This window comes from Limulus polyphemus, unplaced genomic scaffold (assembly GCF_000517525.1).
Source record: "Limulus polyphemus unplaced genomic scaffold, Limulus_polyphemus-2.1.2 Scaffold2455, whole genome shotgun sequence".
Classification (NCBI taxonomy): Eukaryota; Metazoa; Arthropoda; class Merostomata; order Xiphosura; family Limulidae; genus Limulus; species Limulus polyphemus.
In genome coordinates, this window is record NW_013668065.1 from 158,489 (window position 1) to 168,871 (window position 10,383).

General features: G+C 36.4%; 1 pseudogene; it reads right to left on the reverse strand.

The window, feature by feature from the left end:
* Positions 1-8,338: 8,338 nt before the first annotated feature.
* Positions 8,339-10,383, reverse strand: part of LOC106467001 — a 14,512-nt pseudogene continuing 12,467 nt past the window's right edge.

Below are 10,383 nucleotides of genomic sequence, written 5' to 3' on the forward strand. Positions count from 1 at the left end.
TGGTCCACTTAAGACTGCTGGTTATAGAGATACCACTCAGCTGCTTCTTTAAATGTCAGAAGACTGGTGGTTATAGAGACACCATCCAGCCGCTTCTATAAATGTCAGAAGACTGGTCCACTTAAGACTGGTGGAGAAACAAGAATAAGGAAAATCATTGCATCCAACATAAGCGGAAAGACATCTTTGACCTAAGATAGGTTAGAAACAGATATAATTTCACAACACGTGTCTCAAGTCATACATTCAACAAAAATTGGTATATAGTTAGGGACCTCACTAGGAACCACCACCTCACATAAGACTATCCGAATACTTAACCTTTGACTTCAGCGAGGACTGTCTCATTTGTGGTGATGAGTGTTTGACAAAAGTTCCAAGAATCTAACTTCATCGCCATCGATTCCATTGCAACTGCCATCTGAAGTGTTGAATAATTAAGCTAATTACTTCCACGAATTTAGACCAATCACACAACCCCCTTTTTTACGGTTGGGAGATTAGATCAATCACACAACCCCATTTTTTACGGATGGGAGATTAGGCCAATCACACAACCCCATTTTTTACAGTTGGGAGAATTCTACAATCAATTATTCTTAACTTTAAGCCCCCCCCCCCAGTGGCACAGCGGTATGTCTGCGGTCTTACAACGCTAGAAATCGAATTTCGATACCCGTGGTGGGCAGAGCACAGATAGCCCATTGTGTAGCTTTGTGCTTAACTTGAAACAAATAAACTTAACTTTACATTTTTTTTCTGGCAAAACGAGAAATGATCCTGACATGGTACTCAGGACACGTCTTTAGATCAAGACAAAACGATGGTTGTCTCTATCAAATATTTTTTCTCTCCGTTCCACCGTTACCGCTGTAGACACCATGACACACGGAAACTATTGTTTTATATGTATGAGGATTTTAGTATCATAGCAAGTGTTCTCTAATATCGGACACGGACGCCTATCACTTCGCACTACGTAATTTGCTTGGATACGTATACATAAATATTCTGCACATTAAATTTTTGTATTTCTCTTCAAAGAACTTCTGAAAGGTAGAATCTGATGGTACTGTTACGAAATTTTTCTTTACCACCAAATTTAAAACAAATTTTTAGCATTAAAAGGGTTTGTTTATTTGTTTGTATTTCGCGCCAAGCTACAGGAGAGCTATCTGCGTTAGCCGTCCCTAATTTAGCAGTGTACGACTAGAGGGAAGGCAGCTATTCTTCACCACCCACCGCCAACTCTTGGGCTACTCTTTTACCAACGAATAGTGGGATTGACCGTCCCATTATAACATCCTCACGGCTGAAAGGGCGAGCATGTTTGGTGTGACGGGGATTCGAACCCGCGACCTGCAGATTGCGAGTCAAGTACCCTAACCACCTGGCCATGCCGGGCCTAATTCAAGGTTACTTTGATGTTACATATTTTGATCATGTAAATTTTAAATTTCTGATCAGACACTTTGTAATCTTCAGAATATCATAGAAACAAACACGGTTTTATATTGTGGGCTTCTAGAGGAGCCCCCTAGTGGCACAGCGGTATGTCTGCAGACTTTCAACGCTAGAAACCGGGTTTCGATACTCGTGGTGGGCAGAGCACAGATAACCCATTGTGTAGCCTTGTACTTAACTTCAAACAGACAAACAAAAGCTTCTAGATGATTCTAGCTGATAATCCTTAACCTTCAGGGTGTCATAACAACACAATATGGGTTTATATCGAGAGCTCCTAGGTGGTGCTAGTAACTAAGCCTTGATACTCAGGATATCTTAGCAACACAATTTGGGTTTATATCGAGAGCTCCTAGGTGGTGCTAGTAACTAAGCCTTGATACTCAGGATATCTTAGCAACACAATTTGGGTTTATATTAAGGGTTTTTTTGTGTGTGCTAGATGCTAAGCCTTAATCTTCAGGATATCATCACAACACAATGTGGGTTAGTATTGAGAGCTTGTAGGTGGCGCTAGTTGCTAATTCTTGATCCTCTAATAATTCTAACTGTAACGTTAGACTATCTACATTTCCCTCCACCAGCTTGATAGTGTTTAGATGTTTGTGGATAAACAAACCACACACTGGTTCAAAACGATGATCCGACAATGTATTTGAACTCTAGATACGTGGCCCTACGACCATTGCATTGCACCTTTTTATTTTCTAATTATGACATTAACTATCAGTCACTGCCCAGTTTCTCCAATTTATCTTTTAATCAATACATTATACACATCTCTCTGCTATTATAAAATTGCAAACCCTTTGTTGTCCAGCCAGTTCCTCTGAGGGACTGGAATCGTAAACCCTTTGTTGTCCCGCCAGTTCCTCTGAAGGACTGGAATCGTAAACCCTTTGTTGTCCCGCCAGTTTCTCTGAGGGACTGGAATCGTAAACCCTTTGTTCTCCCACCGGTTCCTCTGATGGACTGGAATCGTAAACCCTTTGTTGTCTCGCCAGTTCCTCTGAGGGACTGGAATTGTAAACCCCTTGTTCTCCCACCGGTTCTTCTGAGGGACTGGAATCGCAAACCATTTGTTGTCCAACCAGTTCCCGTCCAGGAACTGGAATAAATGACTTTAGAAAATGGAAAGAAAAAGCAAGCTCCGTTATCAACACTCCAATTTTCATCCGTCTTTTGGCCGAAGAGAGGGCGTAACTCTCTAATGGTTCGCCAACTTTTGGGGCTGGAACGAAATAACAACAAAAAACATCACCCTTCCATGTGACTGCATAACCGAGAAAACAAAAACAAATAATGACAACCAGTTGCATGTAATGTAACTTTATTTAAATAAAACGGCTAACCATGCACACTTCGTTCGTCAGAAACACGCACACAATCATACTGACTGAAAATGTCGAGATTGTTGAAACACTAATCACAATACATGTTACGATAATGTTATCGTGACAGTGACTGATATGTCTTTATAATGTACATGAAATTGAATCTAAAACAGCCTACGTGTACTAATTACGACCATACACCACTACTACTCCGTGAAAAGTCCATTCAGTTACACATTTACAAGGACTTTCAAGAACTCACTTATAAAAATCTTAAACCGTATTGAATGTTGTGAAAAACAGGTACTACATAGCGCATGAACTGTAAAAATATCAGTCCTCGTGTTCTGCTCAACATCTTGGAGACCGGTGTTAATCTTGTTGACACAGAGTTGTTGTCAAACGTGACCTTAACACGATGATATACAGTCTTCAAAGGACGTGCAATGACAATGTCGTGAACATACAGTAAAACTACGACAAGGGCTTACCTCAAGAGACTCGTTAGTGAATAATCACTCTAATTGTCGTCTAAAATAATATATATCTATATCACATGTTTACTGCTGTGCTATCTTAATGTTGCAAGCGTGATTATATAGACGGAGGATGAGGAAGACAGACATTTAAGCTCATCCCAGACTACTGAACTAAACACTTTACTTATTATGTAATGACGTCACTGCGATACATTTCAACATTGGAGTATCTTAAAGAAAGTTTAGGAGACGCTATAGGCATTTTGATATAACTAGACCGAAACCTGGTGGCCAAAAAAGGGAATTCAAATAGAGATGTTTTTTTCATGACATTGTTTTGTGATATGTTTAGAAAATGCTCGAAAAATCGAAAAAATAACATCACTAATGATAAGTTTACAAATTGGAATACATATTTCACAATATAACTTTTTTCTTCTTCCTTAAGATTAAAATGTTTTATTTGTTTAAATGATAGATGCAGTCATGTTTTAATAAGAGACATGCAAAATTTGAAAGTCGAGTTAGAAACTTCGCTACACAGAAAGCAGAGATGTGGCTCTAGTAAAAACTAAAGATGCAAATAATAACAAACTCCGAGTCTAACACCCTCTAATGACTCAACGGTAAGTCTGAAGGCTTATAACTGGGTTTTGATACCCGTGATTGGCACAGCACAAACGACCCATTGTATAGCTTTACGCTTAACAACAAGCAAACAAATTAATTCTAACTCAAACTTGTAATTATTTTAGTCAGGATCATTTATCATTGCAACAGTGGTGCCACCTACTATATATATATATACATATAGTGAAGTGTCATATCCTATTCGATAGTTTAAGCCTTGATTTGATCCAATTATACTCTAGAGGAGTGTATGTTTAAACTTAGAACCCTGATACATAAGTTTCTACTTACACCACTTGAGCAGTGGTACCCGATGCCAGTGCTTCAAGTTTGGTCACATTTGTGTTTACATACTATAAAATGGAACAAAGTTAAGTATTCAGCACGCTCACACACAGAATCGACCCTCAAAACGTTTATTTACAATATACCACGACAGTTTACACGATTATTATAAAGTTTGTTGGACACAAAAATAAATACTATTCCTTTAGAGCAAGACATCTTAGTGAATAAACTAATGAGGAACGAGAATCTATTGTAATCGGAAATGGTTACCAGAGGGCACTATCTCCTCATTGAGACCACCATTCACGTCAAGGATGGCCTGCATCCTTAAAATGGCGTTTATATATCCGAACAAAGCTGCCATGGATATTTGCTACCGGATGATCTCCTTGAATTTTCGCTATGGATATGCTTAAAGTCAGTTACTTATTGATGGACTTCACGGGTGTGCCATCACGTCAAGGATGGCCTGCATCCTTAAAATGGCGTTTATATATCCGAACAAAGCTGCCATGGATATTTGCTACCGGATGATCTCCTTGAATTTTCGCTATGGATATGCTTAAAGTCAGTTACTTATTGATGGACTTCAAGGGTGTGCCATTTAACAGCACGTAACCATGTTGAATATTGGACAGCTTCGTTTAGCTGTGCATAACGTCATCCTAAGAATGCAGACTAACGTTGAAATGAATGATGGCCATATTGAGAAGTAGTGTCCTCTGGTGACCACAGATTATTGTTCCTTTTATTCATAAATAAATATGGTTCTATGACGAATAGCATTTATTTGTTTGGTGAACCTGTCCAGTAATTGTATGAAAGCCCTGTACAACTAAGAGTCATTAAACTGTAAACCCTAATGCCTTTATGCAACTTAAGCAATTCAAGTGTGCTAAACTAATAATAAAGAGGAGCTTAAGGCAACTTCTTAAACGTACCATAATGTTTTAAAGTGATTAACTAGGGTTCATACAAAGCACTTCAACTAGTTAACTAACAGATTTTTTTTATAACCTAAAATTCTATTGTTAACTTAAGACTACATGTCAGCTTAAGCTTAAAAAAACAACAACATGAAATATAAAATCATATGAATATTGAACAAACCCACTCTTAATAATTTGTTTTAACGGAACACAGAAATATTATCCACATCGTTAATATTTCTTCTATTATCTACAACAATTCTACTAATTTTTAGGGCCTACTGGAAACTCCGAGTTGGAAATAGAGGATCGTCTAATTACGTATTTTAAAAAGGAACACGGGACAGTATAGTAAAAAATAAACACGAAATGATGATTAGAGATTTAGTTAACTACGTAATGAAATGTGTTACACTTATCACACTAAATGATGTCTAAGACGTACAAAACTCTAACACATAACAATGTCTATATATATATAATACAACCTGTTTTCATTAATGCTACAATCACACTAAAAATATAATTTTTATAGATTACAGGACACGAGCAAGAAACTTTCAAAATAGAGGTACTCGGAGAAAAGGTTTGTATTAATAAAAAAAAGTATACTCATGCATGTGTTTCTAAAACTCCAGCATTAGAAGGTATCTCTTAAAAGAGCGTCATTTCGTGTCGCAGAGCAACTACAACAGTAAGAAAACACAACAAGTACACATTCTGAAAACAAAAGGGAAAAGCAGGTTGTATGACGTGTGTTGAAAACAAAGCCCGAAAAGAGCTGGTTAGTTTAGGAGAATTTATGTAAGAATAGCTACGGGAAATTATCAGACAGTGTTGAGTTTTATGAAACAGTGTTCGCGAGGAGCTAACCGAGGATGCCAGTTTCGAGTTGTCTACGTTATTGACGAAACTATCAGCGCCTAATAATAATAGAAAAATGAGGCGCCTTTGAAGAACTTTCTAGATTTTTATTTGCAGAGTTGTTGTAGCCTTGTATTCACGTGCCACAAATGGATATCGATAAAAAATAAGGTCTTTATTTTATCTTGTACTGAACTATCTCACCGTCCCCGCAAAGAAAAGCTTACATACCGATGAGTTTCAAAAAATATTTAACAGCTTTTTAAATTGTATTTCATCGAGACATTTTTTTTTGGAATGAAAGGTATTTTGAGCATTAAAAATATTAGTTATGAACAAGGCTGTACATATAACGTTGATGGCGCCCTGTGCGAGATATAAATTCTGTGCTCTTGCCTTCAAAGATGCAAACTCACGTCCCCTAAGAGTGGGCGCTCTGTGAGGGCGCTCACTGCTCGTACTGCAGCCCTGTCAAAATACTAAGATATCAAATGAAAAACAAATTAATTGACCAACTTAGAGTATTTTCATCCCTTTATAAAAGACTTAACCTAGCAAGCTTGTAATAAACGTACCGAAATAAATAAAATATATCACATTAAAATGTATAAACAAACACTTTGTTTGACATCTAATGTTCTCTGTTCTATATAACTATCGCTTTTTTTTAACACTGTAGATATTACAATTAAGTCTTGGAGATACGATCATTAAAAATCGAATCAGCTGAAAGTTGATTAATATATGCAGTTTTTTTTAAATCTTCAAACATTTATGATCTGGTATTATCTAGAAGAACGAGGGATATAAACTGACATTCTTTATAAAGAATTTGAGAGAAAAAAAAAAGACAACATTTACTTTAACATAACAATACCAGTAGTTGCTCTCGTTCTGTTAAATTTTGAGAAAATTGGCTTTTTCACAACAGTTCACTACGGAGGCTACAAATGCTTAGCATCGACAAATTAATAGATTGTCCATAAAGCATTTGAATAAAGCTGAATCACCATTTTACGTATACGAACTGAGTTATTATCTACCAGACAACAACTAGAAGAAGGTAGCTTTAATACCTAGAAAATATATATATATATATATTTATAAGTTAAGTTCTCCATTTCTGAAATTGATTCTTCGCCAGCGCCACCTGCTGGAAAAGAAAGTTTTTCAAAAAATGTGTATAAAATTGAGGGAAAAAAGTCGTTTATAATGTATGAACATTTCAATATTAACTGTTGAAATAATAGAAACAGAGAACTTATCCGTAACGGTAATGATGTCTTCTCGATTTTAGATTAAATTTAACGAATAGTTAAAATAGACACGTTTCCAACTCAGGTTAGTTACGTATTCCAGTAACTAAAAGTGAAAATATTTCATAGTGGTTGTTTATCAATTTATAAGAATTATAAAACAAGACACAGAATATAAGTCTGATATTTTAGCACTTTCATAACACCGTACTTAAAAAAATACCAAAGACCAAATGACGTCTTTCATATCGAATACTTAAGTGTTATATAATATGATATACGGTGGCTTCAATTCAGTAGTTAATATCAAAACAAAACCAAAACCCACCGGGTAGTGTATACAACTAAACAGAGTTAAATCGAACACGGAAAAATGCCGAGATAACTTTACTTCGCTGCTTACAAATATTATTTGTGTATATAGACTTTGCTTCAAACCTTTAGGTTCGTCTTCCCTTGTTTAAGAAAATACACTTCCCACCTTGTACATGGGAGTCCGTGACATAAGAATGGAGCTCATGAACAGAACACTTTGAAGAACTGGTTAAGTTAGAGATTAAATCATGAAGACCGAAATAAAGTCAATGAACGTACTCCATCCTGTTCTCTGGTCCCGATGTGACACAAAACTGAGCAAAATTCGGGGTAAGGACAGAAATATGCCCGAAGCAACTCCAATCGCTACCAGCTTGGCGTTGGAACCACATACATCGAAAACACTGGGGTTTATCTTGTTGCCACGCCATCTTTCGATACTCATCCAAGTTATGAGCTGCACCATCCAATATTCTTTTGATTATTTATACTGTTTCTAACTTATTGTCGATTCTTCATGATTTTAGTCAGAATTTCAAAATACTGGTAATTTAGAAGCACAGACTTCAACCCCAGGGAGGGGGCGTGTGTGTGTGTGTGTGCATTTTTCTTTATATGTGATGACGATATCTTTTATGTTCCTTAAGGACAATTAACGGACACCGAAACTGAAGCAGAGCCTTTACCCTTGTATTTTTCTTAATGGACGATTTGATTTGGCGCCATTTTTAAAGGTCAAAATATCATCTCCTTTGTAGTTCCACGAAGCCACGGAGAATTTACATTTCTTCGTGTCGAAGGAGGTACGTTGTCCAATACACCAAATTGAAGAGCGCAAACATCAGTGGAAACAATATTCGTGACATGACGTCGATTCTCTTGGAGCGAGTGGGAAATTTCTTGAGCCAGGTCTTGAAAGGATTAAAACTTCTGGGAGCTTGCATGTGAACTTCGCATCTTTGAAACTTGTCATTATGAATCTCTCCATGATGATGATGAACCAGAGGTTTCTGAAATGGATAAAGAATATTCTCGATAAGCAGATTTGGATTTATTGTACCGAAATGACGTGTTAGTTGGGTAGATGCCAAACATACAGAATATTATAGTATTCTGAATGTAATGACATTCTTAGTATAGTCTTCTTAAGACTATATGGAAACAAGACAATATTAATCTCTGTTTGGGAGTCGCTAATTTTGTGTAGAAAAAGTTTTTATATGCAATTTTATTAGCACACAACCTTACGGTTTATGTTTTGTACAAATACACGTAAAAAGCCATGATGAAAATAAATACAACGAGAACAAAATAAAGGTGTATTAAAACATTTATGAAATACTCTTTAAAAAGAGGAAGAACTTAAAAAATGTGGTTAAGAAATCAGAACTATATGATAACTTTAAATATGTTTGTAACTGAGATAATATCCTCACAATTATCCTGATAATTATCTTGATAATTAACAGGTATTTTCTATTGAATCCTTGTTCATGCGATGATCATCAGGATTACTGTAAAGAAGATGTTGTAGATTTGGATGTTATCGTAGATGGTCAGTTGATAATTACCATGTAGTGGTACTGAATGAAGATGTTGCCACTACATTGTAATTATCAACTGACCATCTACAATAACATCCAAATCTATAACATCTTCATTCAGTACCACTACATGGTAATTATCTACTGACCATCTACGATAACATCCAAATCTATGGTAATTATCAACTGACCATCTACGATAACATCCAAATCTATAACATCTTCATTCAGTATGTAGTGGCACTGAATGAAGATGTTGTAGATTTGGTTGTTATCGTAGATTGTCAGTTTCTAATTACCATTTAGTGGTACTGAATGAAGATGTTATAGATTTGGGTAATGTCATGGTGTGTTAGTAGATAATTACCATGTAGTGGTACTGAATGAAGATGTTGTAGGTTTAAAGAGTTATTTACCATAGCAAATGTTGTGGCACCATCTTCTAGGTGGTCGGGTTCAAGCGCAGAATTCTCAATGTCCCACTTTCGTGAAGTCTTAGGTCCTTGTAGAATTTGGCTTCTGGAAGCGTAGTTCACCAGAGCAAACTCCAATAAGGCTCCAAACACGAAGGTGAGACAGACGCCGGTCCATACATCAATAGCCTTAGTGTAGGACACAGGAGGAAGTGACGCATTGATACCGGAAGTCTGGGTCGCCATAGTGAGCAGGGTGGTGACTCCAAGGGAAACGCGAGCAGGGATGGCGTTTTGGTCCAACCAGAAAGAAACCCAAGATACAATGACCAGCATACAACAAGGTATGTAGATCGTGATTAGGTAGTAGCTAAACTCACGCTTAAAAACCAAGTCCACCTTTAAACAGCTGTATTCACCTGAGAAAAGAAATATTATATCGAAGAACACATGTAAAAAAAAACACACTTTTAATAGGCTACATATACATTCAAGCGCTTGCTGTTTATTGATCAGAAACGTATTTACATAGATTATTTATAATTACATTGCTGAACGTATTTTCAGATCTTGGTGCTTTTATTTGAAGATATATCTTATGAAACGAATTTCGAGAATACTAATTGGTGAACGACAAAAATAAACGAATTCGCAAACTTCTAGAAAAATCAGATTTTATTGTCAGCACAAGAATGGGTTTGTTGTATTACGACAGTCAGAAATTCTTGTGTTTCTGATTGGTTCACATAGAAGTACTTACTGAAAATCCAGTATTAACCCCTGTATTCACAGGATCAGCCCCTATTTAAACAAAAACAAATCGAACTATACAAAACTTAAGCAGAAAACTACAACCCTGTATTTCCT